The following is a 13,663-nucleotide window of genomic DNA, read 5'->3' as shown; positions in this document are numbered from 1 at the left end:
TGAGGAGCTGTGCGTCCGTGCTTTGCCAGGTGATTTGTGTGGAGCCTAGGAAGAGCGCGAGGACAGGTGTGGACGGTTTTTGTGTGCTTGTGCCTGTGCGTGTGGGTGTGTCAGGAGTGTTGAGTACGGTGAAGTGATGCTGCATAATGTGTGTGTGAAATATGCGGCCAGGCCGTAATGTAGTCGGGTAGCCCCAGCTGACGTGCGGGGCATTGAAATCTCCTGCCAGTAGCAGCTCGTGGGTGGGAGCTAGGGATGCAGTGAAAGAGAAGAGTGGTTTGAAAAGGCAGTATTCGGTGGATCTGTTATAGAGATTGAGGAAGCATATAGGGCGCTGTTTTGGTGAGGGATAAAATACGAAAGCAATGAGATAGGGTTGTAGCACGGTCGGGACTTCGATGTGTTCGAACTTGAGGTCTCTACGGATGAAAGAGGAAACGAGGGGTTTGGTAGGGTTGGGGTTGTGCAGTCCACGGTATCCAGGGATGTTATGAGTGTGGCGTGTTTCTTGAAGTAGCAGGAAAGCCGGTAGAGAAGGAAGAGTGAGAAGCCATTGATACAGAGGTGTTTTATTTGTCCTGAGGCAGCGGCAGTTCCATTGCACAATTTGGAGTGCGGTTGTGTTAGCCATTATAGTGCGTTAGAGGTGGGAGAGAACGACGAAGACGGCGGGGGTGGAGGTAGAGGACCTACCTCTGCCGCCGGAGTTGGGTGTGTACGTTTGAGAGATTGGGAGGTGGCTTGCATGGGGGTGGGAGTGTTCAGGTGGATGGTTTTTTCGAGGGAAGCGACGCTGTAGGTGAGCTCCTCGATTCGGGAGACGAGGGGGGAGACAATGGAGAGAACGTTAGAAACAAGGGTTTCGAGGGTGGAAACACGTTGGGTGATTTCCGTCAGTTGTTGTTCACACGGAAGAAGACGGTTTTTTAGATCAGTGTATTGTTGCAAAAGTTTAGCGGAGGAGGGGTGGAGAGGGGGGGATGGGAGAGTGCCTGGCGTACCTGAGCATGAGGGGGTGTCTTGCGAAGTTGCTGTCAGCTGTGGTTTGACCGGGGGCAACCTCTCCTGAGGGGTGGAGAGGGGGGGATGGGAGAGTGCCTGGCGTACCTGAGCATGAGGGGGTGTCTTGCGAAGTTGCTGTCAGCTGTGGTTTGACCGGGGGCAACCTCTCCTGAGGGGCCGCCTGTTGGTTCACTGCGGAGGTGGACTGATGCGGGGTGGGTTCTTTTGGTCCCGTGATTTGAGGTTGAGGTTGGGCTGTCAACTGAACAGTAGCAGGACGCTGGAACGCTGTGGTCGGTGCTGTAGATGGCGGTTGAAGAGGCACCTGATGAGGCTGGTTCTTTCCCCAGGTAGATGTGGCAGGTAGAGAAGATAAAAATTGCGCAGATGACTGCGGATTCGCATGTAGGGCAGTGCTATCCGGGCCCGTAGGTGGTGAGACCTTATGAATCGACGTAGCACTGCGTAACTTGATGCGCTGCTCATATGAAGCTTTGGCCCGGGCTTGGTCTTGCTGATACTGAATGGGACATGCGGTGTCGAACGGTGGATGGTCTGCTTTGCAGTGATGGCACCATGGCGAGCAGGGATGGGCGTCGTCAGCTGATTGGAGCTCAGTAGAGCAGATGTTACAGCGGAGGGAACGTTCGGTGCAGGTATAAGTCCGGTGCCCGTATTGCAGGCATTGGGTGCATTTATATGCCTTGGGGTGATGTGGGCGGCAGCGATACGCGGCGCGGCGAAAATAGACGGTGTTTGGAATTACTGAGCCCTCGAAGGTGATGAGGACGGACTCGGTGGTGCCCATCATGCGGGCGTTGAGGATGTTTGCAGAGTAGCTTTCCAGGCCTTGCATGAGAGCAGCTGTGGAGAGGCCAGCGTCGACGCCGTGTATCACACTGCGGCAGGAGTTGGTGGGGGCTGCGATGTATGAGTGCACGAACATTTCTTCCTTGTTGAGGGTGATGTGATTAATGGCACTCAGGCGTGAAGCAATCAGCTGGGACGAGGTCTTGATGATGGCAATCCGTTGCTGGGGCCGGAGATGGAGAGAAATGTCGGAAGAGGCACCGGCAGGGAGCTGAGAAGGCGGTGAGTAGAGAGTAGGGCTTTACAGTAGGCGCAAAGGCGGCGGCAGGGAGTTGCACGCACACGGAGTGGAGGGCATACCGGGAACGGGGCTCAGTGTGTGTCTTACGGGCTGCGGGTGTAATCCATCCGTCTGCGGGGTCGGGGGTAAAGTCCGCGGAGTCGAGGAGGGCATCGTTCGAGGTGGCGGCGGACGGTGCGGCGGTGAGAGGCATGGCGGCGATGTTTCCAGGGGCAGGCTGCGGTTGGAGCGTCGCTGGGGCCGAGGAGTCCATGTTATGCTGCGGGGCTGCGAGGCTTACGAGGGCGGCAGCCGCTTCGGATTTTCGAACAGCCGCTGCCACGCAGTGCAGAACGGTACCGGGTTGTACTTGGTATCAGTCGGTGCGCAGTGATGAGGTTACGCGCCGGTTGAAAACTTTCAGGGGTTGGTGGCGCAGAACAGCGATGCGTGCGGATTTGATCGGAGCTCGACGCGGGTGCTGCTGCCCTGGGCGACGCCACCTGGCCGCTGTCATATATATATATATATATATATATATATATATATATATATATATATAATGTTACGGTGAAATAGAAAAGGGGTGTTTATTTACAGTGATATGGCAGTGGGATAAGGTGAAGCCTACTAGACCCCAGGCACCAACGCTTTCTCTTCTTCTTCTCCCAGACCAGCACAATTCTTCCTCGTCATCGGTGGCGTGACATTTCTCCCCTACTCAGCCTAAGCCCTCTGGGTGTGTTCGTGGGTCGTGCGAGGCCGACACGGCTTCAAGCGGGCAACATGACATAGTTCGGTTTTGGCAGACCGACAACCCGATGCTGTCAGGTGGGCTATTGCATAAGTTAAATCGCTGATGCGTTTGACAACCACATATGGGCCGTCATAGTGGGCCAAGAGTTTTTGATGTAGGCCACGGCGCCGAATTGGACGCCACAGCCTGACTAAATTACCTACAGAGTATGTGACCCGCCGGTGACTGGTATCGTATCGCACTTTAGAACGTTCTTGTGAAGCACCAGACCGTAATCGGGCGATTCTCCGAGCTTTTTCGGCGAGACAGAGGGTCTCAGCCAGGCAGGGGTCTTCAAGGCTTGTGAAGGGCAGGATAGTATCCAGGAAGTAGCGTGGCGGTCTGGCATAGAGCAGGAAAAATGGACTGTACCCAGTCGTCTCATGCGTGGCGGTATTAAACACATACGTGATGAAGGGTAGTTGTAAAGTTATGTTATGGGACCAGGTCCGTTCAAGAGCTCCGGCAGGTAACAGGGCAGGTTCAAAGACACACGCACGCTTTTCTTTTCTTGACCAACGTGTCACGGGCAACACGCATGCATACAGCCTAGCTTGCTACCTAGTGGGACATATCCAAACACAAAACCGTCCTACTTCTGTTTGCCCGCTCGTGCATTCAATGCCAGTGTAGGCGAGTCTGCCGGTGCTCGGCGTCCGGTTGAGGCAAGACCAGCGGCCGGGGTGTGACGCGGGCTCTGTTCACGCCCAGTCGCCCGAGGACTCGGTAGCGCGGCAGGCCACGCTCCGGCGTCTGCTTCGCAGTCCGGGGTACTGCGGTGGTCACGCCCGGGTACTGCAAAGGCACCAGTGCGGCGGGCAGGCACGATGGAGCAGTCTAGCTGCCTCCGGGAGTCGTTTGCAAAATGGCGAAGCGCTGTGCGGCACCAGACCCCGGACCAAGTGCCCGGCCGGTGCTGGTGAGCCGGCCTATGCCGCCAGGCCCAGAACGATGAGTTCAACCGCCAGCGATGCCCAGGAACGTCCGCCCCGTCCTCCTGCCTCGAACCAACTCACGCGCATTGGCTCGCCCCGCACGCGGCCGCACTCCCACACACGATCACCATCATCACAACCTCCCCCCGTTTCAAGACAGTTTCTTGAAACTGTTCTGGCGCCGGGGAGGGGGAAGACGTGGCGGGGGGAGAACAAACTACACCAATAATAAACACAAATCAGAAGCACACAAAACTTTGGAATCCAACACACGAGTTCATTTTTTAAATTTCTGTTCAGTCACCAGAAACACACTCCCACACCTTTCACACGCTACTCATGTAACTTAGACACAGCACTAAAACACTAACACAAGAAATACAAGGCTGCAGAATGCAGGCCCAAGTTCACACATGGCTTACGTAGTCAGCGCCGACATTATCAGTTTCCTTGACATACTCTTACGCACTTCATATGGAAGCAAGTTCCCGTAGTTTGCGACACCTTTGCATCAGTGGCAGTCCTTGCGTGGCACAAACTTAATAGCGGGATACAGTCACTGTAGTCACATTTCTTGCGACAGATGGGATGAGTGTTTGACATGTTTCCTTCTACAGCGGCGACAGCCACGGTGGGGAAACTGGTACGCCGTTTCTCATATTTTTTTAGCATGTTGATGTGGAATTGTTCCTTTGCACCTCCCAAGTCAATGAGGTAGTTCACCTCGTTTCTCACGCCCACAACTTTAAAAGGACCTCGCCATTGCATGAATAGTTTGTTTGAATAGGCCGGCAGGATGATGAGCACTTTTTCTTCAGGCTGTAGCTTCCTTGGCCGACTCTTGTGGTCGCATTATGTCTTGTTTTGTGCGAGCCCTGTCTAGGTGGTGGTGCTGTTTCGATGCCAAAAGGCATATATCGGAAGTGGTATAGTCTGAAATACTGAAAAAAGCCGTTTTTTTTCCTGCTTCCAGCAACCATAGTGACCTTCCAATAACGTACCCTTCGTAAAATTGAACTTGGAGAAAAACGTTTTCTGTCCTGCAAGGGCGAAGACGGCATTAATGCGCGGAATGAACCCACAGTCTGAATTCAGGACGTTATTGAACTCCCGGAAGTCACTGCACAATCGTATGCGTTGTCTGACATCTTGACAACCACAATTGCCGCATGGTAGAGGGACTTCGACTTCTCGATAATGCCAAGACGCAACATCTCCCGTTATTTCACAAGCTGCTTTTTTCCGGCAGTGAGTACGATGCCACTGTTTTATGGCATGTGGTTTCATTTCCGTCCTCGGCTTAAACCGAATGTGCTTGCGGAAACGAGCTTCGCACGTCGAGGTTCTTCGCGCACTTCTGTACTTTCTCGCACAGCTTGCTTCTCGTGGGGGGTGTTCTTTCCGGCCACCAACATCCTTCTTGAGATGAACCATCACTGATTTTACGGCTTTGGGAACATAGAAAAGCTGCAGCCAGTCTTTCGCCTCCGCTTGCTCTCTGGATAATTTAGAAACATTATCAGAATATGTACTTTTCTTGGTATGCCTTGGTCGCCCACCTTTCCGGCGGCGATCCTCACCAGGTGTGTGAGTTGCTGCAGCTATATCTAAAGTAAGATAGTCATCTCGACATTCCGGACAATTTCCATTGCTGCTCAACAGTCGATTTGCGAGCTTCTCACGCTCAACATTTCGTAGCAGCCTTATATAACCTAGGCCAGCCACAGTCTTGACTCTTAAACTCTCGTTATGCATTTTCTCATCTTCACGCATGCTCACATTTCTGCTCTCAACGACTTTATTCTCAACCTTCTCATAGGTGCAGTCCTTCCCTGTGATCCTTTATCAAGGTGCTTACGTTTTCAGTATTACTGTGACAGTCAGTAACGCACCTTTCCATGCAGACATATGTCCTTATGGAGCTCTTAGTCTCGTTAAGAACTGACGTGAACATATGAGGACGGTGTCCAACTGTATCTATGTCAAAACAGAGCACATGTAGTGCTGAAGGCTTCGTAAGGTCTTTGACAGCTTTGTACTCATGCTTTAGATGTGATCTTACCCTACTAGCAGGTGCTGCGGCCTGTAATGCCCCATGTGCTTCATTAAACAATGGGGTCACTTTGTTAGGGCTCTGATCCAACCCAGTACAGTTGAACCTGGATATAACGAAACTGAAAAAGCCCGTGAAATATTCGTTATAGGGAGGTTTTCGTTATATGCAGTTTCTGCGAGAAAGTTCGAAAAATAAATACAGAAACGAAACTAAGCTGAAAATCAAGGCTAGTGAACTCGCCCAGAATGCTTTTATTGCACTGAGAAGTAACAAGTGATTTTGCTTTGCTGTTTGTTGACAAGGGTCGGCACCACTGATCGCTCGTAGGTCATTAAAGCACTTAAAGCTGAACCACCATCGACCAGCGAGCCGGCGACGCGGCGCAAAATGTCGATGGCGTCCAACACTTCATTCGTTGAAGGCATAGCACATGGTGGCTCGACCTCTGGGAATCCATCACCGTCGGTCTGACATCGGATACTTTCCACCAGTGCCTCATCTGACATCTCTTCAGAAGTCACGGCACAGTCATCCGCATGCAAAAAGTCGCAGAGCTGCACGTCATCCGGGGCTGCTCCATTCACGCGCAATAAACCCCAAGCTTCGGCGAGATCGGGCGGCGATGAAGGCTCCAAGCGCTCCTCTTCATCGTCAGCTTGCGCAGTCTGAACTTCTTTTGTAATGCGGGCTTTTCTGAAACAGTTAGCGATAATGTCCGCACCCGTTTCTCGCCACGATGCTTCAAGCATCTCAACTGCTTGAAAAATGTCCACTTTCATTTCCCGCTGAAGACGAATGTTTAGAAGCAGTCTTTAAATCAGTCTACGCCGGTAGCTGCACTTCACGCTATTTATAATTCCTTTGTCGAGGGGCTGAATGAGTGAAGTGCAGTTAGCGGGCTAATACTGCAGTTCAATATTTGAAAGGTCGAGGCCTTCAACATGGTGCGCAGCACAGTTATCTAGGAATAAGCAAATGGTGCTGTTCTGCTTCTTGACATCTTCATTAAATGCCTTCAACCAGTCACCAAATATAGCCCGCGTCATCCACGCTTTCGTATTGGCTACGTATTTCACGGGCATCCGGTGCGTTCCTTTGAAGCACCTGGGGCGGGCACTCTTGCCGATAATCAGTGGGACGCGCTTGTCAGTCCCGTGTGAGTTTACACACAGCAAAACAGTTATGCGAAGTTTGCTTTGCTTGCCGCCTTGGCAGACGTCACCTTTTAGGCTGCTTAGGGTGCGGTTTGGAAGCAACTGATAAAAAAGAGCCGTCTCGTCACAGTTGTAGATTTCAGACGCGTCGTAGCGCTCCAAAATTGCTGGAAGTTTCTCTTCAACCCAAGAATTGGCAGCATCACTGTCCGCAGACGAGGACTCACCGCTTATCATCTTTCCAGCGATGCCATGCCTCTTTTTGAAGCCTTGCAGCCATCCGCTGCTCGCTTTTAGGTCATCAAAGCCCAAGATGCAAGCATAATCACGTGCCTTTTGTTGCAAGAGACTGCCGCTGATCCGAAGATTTCTAGCCCTCGTGTCCATGAACCATGCGAACACCGCATTGTCCACGTCGGCATATGTTGATGGCTTCAGCTTCTTTTTTTTGCCGTCAGCACCAGACTCCATTGCACCACGAATCGCATCTTTCGCGTTGAGTATGGTAGAGAGAGAGCTGGCTGGGATTCTAAACCTGGCAGCTATATCCTTCTTTTTTTCGCCTCCAGCAACGGCGTCCAGAATAGCAATTTTGTCCTCAAGAGACAATATTTTTCGTTTTTTCGTGGACGCATTCATTCTCGATGTCTTAAAGCACCAACACGACCCGGCGCACAGATACACGAAGACAAAAACAAAATGCGCACGCCGGAAGCAAGCTTGCCGGTACGACGTAGGACAACAAAGAGATGGACCCGAAAAGCACCGAATGAAAACAAACAACAAAGTTCGAGAAACGCCTGTCGCGCCACCTAGTGTCACGCATACGAGGTGATGATTTCTGCATCAGTCAAAGAGTGGCGCTGCTAGCGGGGCGCCTGTGCATTATCATCATCACCACCGCGTGGGCGAGTAATATGCTCGCTCGCCGCGGCTGCGAATGTTTTTTTTAGGCGGTCATCATTCTTGATCATTAACTAACGAAAAAATCTGGCACAACTTCGCTCTATGTTCTTAAAATATGCGGCAAAAAGACTAGGCGGTTGACGGCCCGAATTCGTTATTTCAAGGTTCTCTCCCCTAGCCACTTTGTTACATTGAGGTCAAAAATACATGGGTTTCTATGGGACTGGCGACGGGGAATAGAAAAACTTCGTAAAATCGAGGAATTCGTTGTATGGAGGTTCGTTATAAGCAGGTTCAACTGTAGCTCTATCTATGTAACGTCCAACACCATGAAAAGATGTGTTTTTCTCCTCTGCTGTCACGTGCTTTCGAAGCTCCAATAGTGTTTTTTCGGTCGCCTTCAACCACTGTTCTCTCTCACGGAGTTCTGTAATCTTGTGCAAATGCTTGGGTTCGGCATTAGGCGTCAGCCGCCCATCCATTCGCGTTTCTGCCCAGTCCGCTTCTAATTCCTCTTTGTCAATGCTAAGCTGTTCTTCGTACCAGCCGAGGAATTCTTTAAGCGTCATACCTAGCTGCTCGCCCATCAGCACCAACGCCTCGAGCTCCATCATCATACCTAGCTGCTCGCTCATCAGCACCAACGCCTCGAGCTCCATCATCTCCTCACGACGGCACAGATCTGGCACGGCAAGAAATGACGTTTGCCCGAATCATTCTCGATACTCTGCCCTCTCTCTGATGGATTAATACCTCGAATCCAATGAATTCTAGGAATCCTGGCAGGCTCGCCAAATTGTGATGTTATGTTATGGGCCCAGGTCCGTTCAGGAGCTCCGGCAAGTAACAGAGCAGGTTCACAGACACACGTACGCTTTTCTTTTCTTGACCAACGTATCACGGGCAACACGCGTGCATACAGCCTAGCTTGCTACCTAGTGGGACATATCCAAACACAAAACCGTCCTACTTCTGTTTGTCCGCTCGTGCACTCGATGCCGGTGTAGGCGAGTCCGCCGGTGCTCAGCGTCCGGTTGAGGCAAGACCAGCGGCCGGGGTGTGATGCGGGCTCTGTTCATGCCCAGTCGCCCGAGGACTCGGTAGCGCGGCAGGCCACGCTCCGGCGTCTGTGTCCGGCGTCTGCTTCGCAGTCCGGGGTACTGCGGTGGTCACGCCCGGGTACTGCAAAGGCACCAGTGCGGCGGGCAGGCACGATGGAGCAGTCTAGCTGCCTCCGGGAGTCGTTTGCAAAATGGTGAAGCGCTGTGCGGCACCAGACCCCGGACCAAGTGCCCGGCCGGTGCTGGCGAGCCGGCCTATGCCGCCAGGCCCACAACGATGAGTTCAACCGCCAGCGACGCCCAGGAACGTCCGCCCCGTCCTCCTGCCTCGAACCAACTCACGCGCATTGGCTCGCCCCGCACGCGGCCGCACTTCACTTCTCGACTCGAGCACTCTTACACATGATCACCATCATCACAGTAGTATGGTGTCCCAGTTTTTATGCCCTGTGTCCACATACATGGCTAGCATGTTGATAAGCGTTCTGTTGACGTGCTCAGTCAAGCCATTTGTCTGGGGATGGTATGGCGTCAAGTGTCGGAAAGTTACGGCCCATAAACGCATGAGCTCTTCAGCAACATCAGCAGTGAATTGTCGGCCCCGATCAGTGATGACAATTCGTGGCGGCCCGTGTCGTAAGATGACTGAGTGCAGCAAGAAAAGCGACACCTGATGCGCCGTAGCAGATGTAAGAGCGGCGGTTTCACAGTAACGTGTGAGATAGTCCACGCAGATTACAATCCAGCGATTTCCATCCACGGACTTCGGAAACGGACCTACGAGGTCAATGCCTACTTGATCAGACGGAGCTGTCGGGGTCTTCACAGGGTGCAGCAAGCCAGATGGAGTTGCAGTTGGACGTTTGTGGCGTTGACATTGCTTGCAACTGGCAACGTATTGTTCAATCGTCGAGCGCATTCTGGGCCAGTAAAATCTTTCTTGAGCACAGTGGAGTGTTCGAACCGATCCCAAATGCCCAGACGTTGGATCATCATGCATAACATGCAATACGTCCGTGCACAGCGTCTTGGGAACTACGAGTAGGTATCGCTGGCCGACAGGCAGATAACTTTCTTTCCATAGGAGGCTGCACGCTCACAAAAACGGCTTGTAGTTACGCTGGCTTGGGCGGCGGCAAAGAGAGGCTGCAGACTGCTATCATTTTGCTGTTCCGTTTTGAAAACATTCGTGTCGGAGAACGCTGGCTCGAGGGTCGATATATAATTGTCGAAATTGTCGCTGTCAGGTCCAGTCGTGGCCATTGGCATCCTAGAAAGACAATCTGCGTCTGCATGACGCCTCCCACTTTTGTACACCACGGCAAAGTCATATTCCTGTAACCGGAGGGCTCAGCGTGCGAGGCGACCACATGGGTCTCGAAGGTTCCGCAGCCAACAGAGTGAATGATGGTCAGTTACGATAGTAAACGACCGTCCGTACAAATATGAACGGAAACGCGGCACAGCGAAAACTACAGCCAGGCATTCCTGTTCGGTGACTGTGTAGTTTTGCTCCGGCTTGCTCTGGGTATGACTTGCGTACGCGATAACATGCTCTCGTTCATCGTGCCGTTAGACAAGGACTGCCCCGAGACCGATTCCACTAGCGTCCGTGTGAACTTCTGTCACTGCAGCAGGATCGAAGTGATGTAGTATGGGTTTCGATATTAAAAGAAACTTCAGTTGACGAAATGACGCGTCGCAGTCTGGTGTCCTGTCAAAAGTGGAGTTTTGTTGAGAAGGCACGTCAGTGGGTAAGCGACGTCAGCAAAGTGATGTATAAAGCGTCTAAAATAAGAACACAACCCTAGAAAACTGCGCAACTCCTTCACTGCCTGCGGGGGTTTAAAAGACTCAACAGCGGCAGTTTTCTGGGGATCCGGCATTACACCATCACCATTGACAAGGTGTCCTAGCACCAGTGTTTGGCACTCTCCAAAGCAGCACTTTTCCGAGTTTAGAGTTAGGGCGGTGTTGTGCAGACAATTCAAGACGCGTACTAGACGGTCATTGTGTTCTTGGAAGGATTTCCCAAATATGACGACATCGTTCAGATGGCAAAGCAAATGTCCCCTTTTAAGCCGCGCAGAACTGTGTTCATGAAGCGTTCAAATGTGGCTGGCGCATTACACAGCCCGAATGGCATAACATTAAACTCATAAAGGCCATTTGGCCTTACGAAGGCTGTTTTTTTCTTATCCGTAGGGTCCATTGGAATTTGCCAGTAGCCAGATCTGAGATCAAGACAAGAACAATAGGACGCACCAGAGAGGCAGTCGAGGGAATCGTCTATGCGAGGAAGAGGATAGACGTCCTTTTTCTTAACAGAATTTAGACGCTGATAATCGACGCAGAATCGCCACGAACCGTCTTTCTTGCGTACAAGAATAACAGGGGCAGCCCAGGGGCTAGATGACTCCTGTATCACCTTCTTCCCTAGCATGTCCTCCACTTGTTCACGAATGACTTTGCGCTCAGATGGGGACACGCGATATGGCTTTTGATGAATGGGACGAGCCGAACCAGTGTCGATGGTATGATGGGTCCGATGTGCAGGGCGAGAGGTCGGTCCATCTGTTTGAGAAAAGTCAAACATAGGCGAAAAGGGTAGAAGAATATCCACAAGAGTACGGCGTTAGGTGAGCTGAGATCGGCGCTGATCATACGGAAGATCGAAGTTTCATCAGCAGGCAGAGGTACGGTGGCACTCGTAGCATCTGTGACCAAAGCAACGACGTGGGGCGCATCGGGTCCACAGGAGGCAAGCTTCAATCCCGTTGGTAAAACTGCGGGCTCGGACGATGGATTGATTGTCCATAACGAGGCACTACCGTGATGCACGGAGATCATACAGTGAGGGATAATAACATTTTTCTTCAGGCATGCTGAGTGAACTGGGTGCACCACGGCCTGAAATGAAACCTGGTCAAGAAGTGGAGCGGACACAGGGACGAACATGGCAGACAAAGGTGGAACTACTGTGTCTTCGGTAATACTAAAAACTGTGTCTTTATTACGGCCACTTTCAAAAAGATTCGGCAGATGCGAGCCGTCAAAATGAACCTCTTGACTTCGGCAGTCCATGGTAGCGCCACAAAACTTCAAGAAGTCCATTCCTAAAATGATGTCATGCGTAGAGTGGGGTAAGACTACGAATTCAACTTGAAAAATTGCGCCACCCACAGACACTTGCGCACTACACACACTCAGTGGCCGCAACGCCTCTCCACTCGCACCACAAAATGTTGAAGCACGGTCATATTCAAACATCACTTTGCGTCCCAACAAGCGCCTAAACTGATTACTTCCTTTATATAGAATTTGTTGAGGGATCAAATATCTGATTAATACCAGCACTTTGATTGCCAATAGCCTTTGTGTGTTAGGTGCTGCAGAGGAATTCTTGAACGCTATGCACTGTCAAGACAAGTAAAGTATTAATTTTATTATAAAAGAACTTATATGTATGTGCTGAAAATTCTGGCAGAAATAACTGATATCAATGCTTCCGTGAATCTATTTTATAAGTACAGAAAATATTAAACGAACTTTAGAAATATATCACTTCGAAACCAGCAAAGCAGTGCATGTCACGGATATGAAAACGTAAAGGCTATGAAATGAACACCTTGACGGTAAATACTTTACTGAATATTTGGCATCCAAGACCCTTGTTTATTTTTTGTATACATGTGCAACGGCCAATGACTATGCCCTTTCTTCCAATTTATTGCACAGGAACAGCCGGTGTTGTATTGTGAGTAATTGCACCGAAATTATAGTTGCAACAGAGAGCGCACCTAAAAAGCAGCAGTCCGAAACATACACTATAAAGAAATGCGAAGATACAATGGAATACAGTCGAACCCGGATATATAGAATTTTGGTTATATCGAACTCACAGAATATCTTCATGAAAATCCCATGTAAAAGTACAGGAAAGCCGCGTCATATATCGAACACAATTTCACCAGTCGTTCGATATATCGAACTTCGCACCACGCACTGGAAAGTGTGCCTTCCCCAATGACGATCGCATCACCCCTCGGCCGTTTGCCGCATGACGTTTTCAATCTACGCGCGGAAGGAATGAGAGGGGACAGTACGGCGACGGCTGGTCTAGGGCAGCACTGCGCCCGTTTCCAAAAGGTGCGTGCATCTGCGGTTATCGTTTTTCGCGCTCCAGCACGTGCCATTTGCAAGCCATGTGCGTGAATGAACCAGAGAGAACCGGTGGGAATGAGAGGGGAAAAACGTGATAGAGCGAAGGGTGTGCCCATTCTTTTGCCGAGCTATCTCTCTCCTTCCTCTCTCCCGGCCTTCTTTCCAGTAGCACGCGCTACGCATGCGCCAAGCCAGCTCAGCCCGTTTTCAGACAGAACGTCGGGCACTTTCTCCAGGGTGTGTTGCGAACCCTCTGCGCGTGGTGGCTGACGTGGCTATGGCGCCTGCGGACGTTGAGAAGGGGCAGATCTCTCTCTCTCTCTTTTTTTTTTTTTTGCGAAAGTTGTTTATTCTTATCGTTGTGCGTTAAGCGCGGCGTAGCGTAAGATATCAACTGTGGACATTAGTTTTTTTCTTTTTTTTTTCGAGAGTCGTTTATCCTTGCAAGTATGAATCAACGAAAGAACGCGGTTAGCTGCAATCATGACATTGGCTTTTA

At 51.0% G+C, this 13,663-nt stretch overlaps 1 protein-coding gene across 6 annotated transcripts in view; it reads left to right on the top strand.

The window, feature by feature from the left end:
* The window catches only part of LOC146206668 (uncharacterized), a 146,955-nt gene that overhangs the window by 115,782 nt on the left and 17,510 nt on the right, over positions 1-13,663 (top strand). The window lies entirely within an intron of this gene.

The sequence above is a fragment of the Amblyomma maculatum genome, chromosome 1 (genome assembly GCF_055883805.1).
Source record: "Amblyomma maculatum isolate TAMU_Amacu chromosome 1, ASM5588380v1, whole genome shotgun sequence".
Classification (NCBI taxonomy): domain Eukaryota; kingdom Metazoa; phylum Arthropoda; class Arachnida; order Ixodida; family Ixodidae; genus Amblyomma; species Amblyomma maculatum.
Note: the sequence above shows the minus strand (reverse complement) of the source record. Positions and strands in the feature narration are given on the sequence as shown.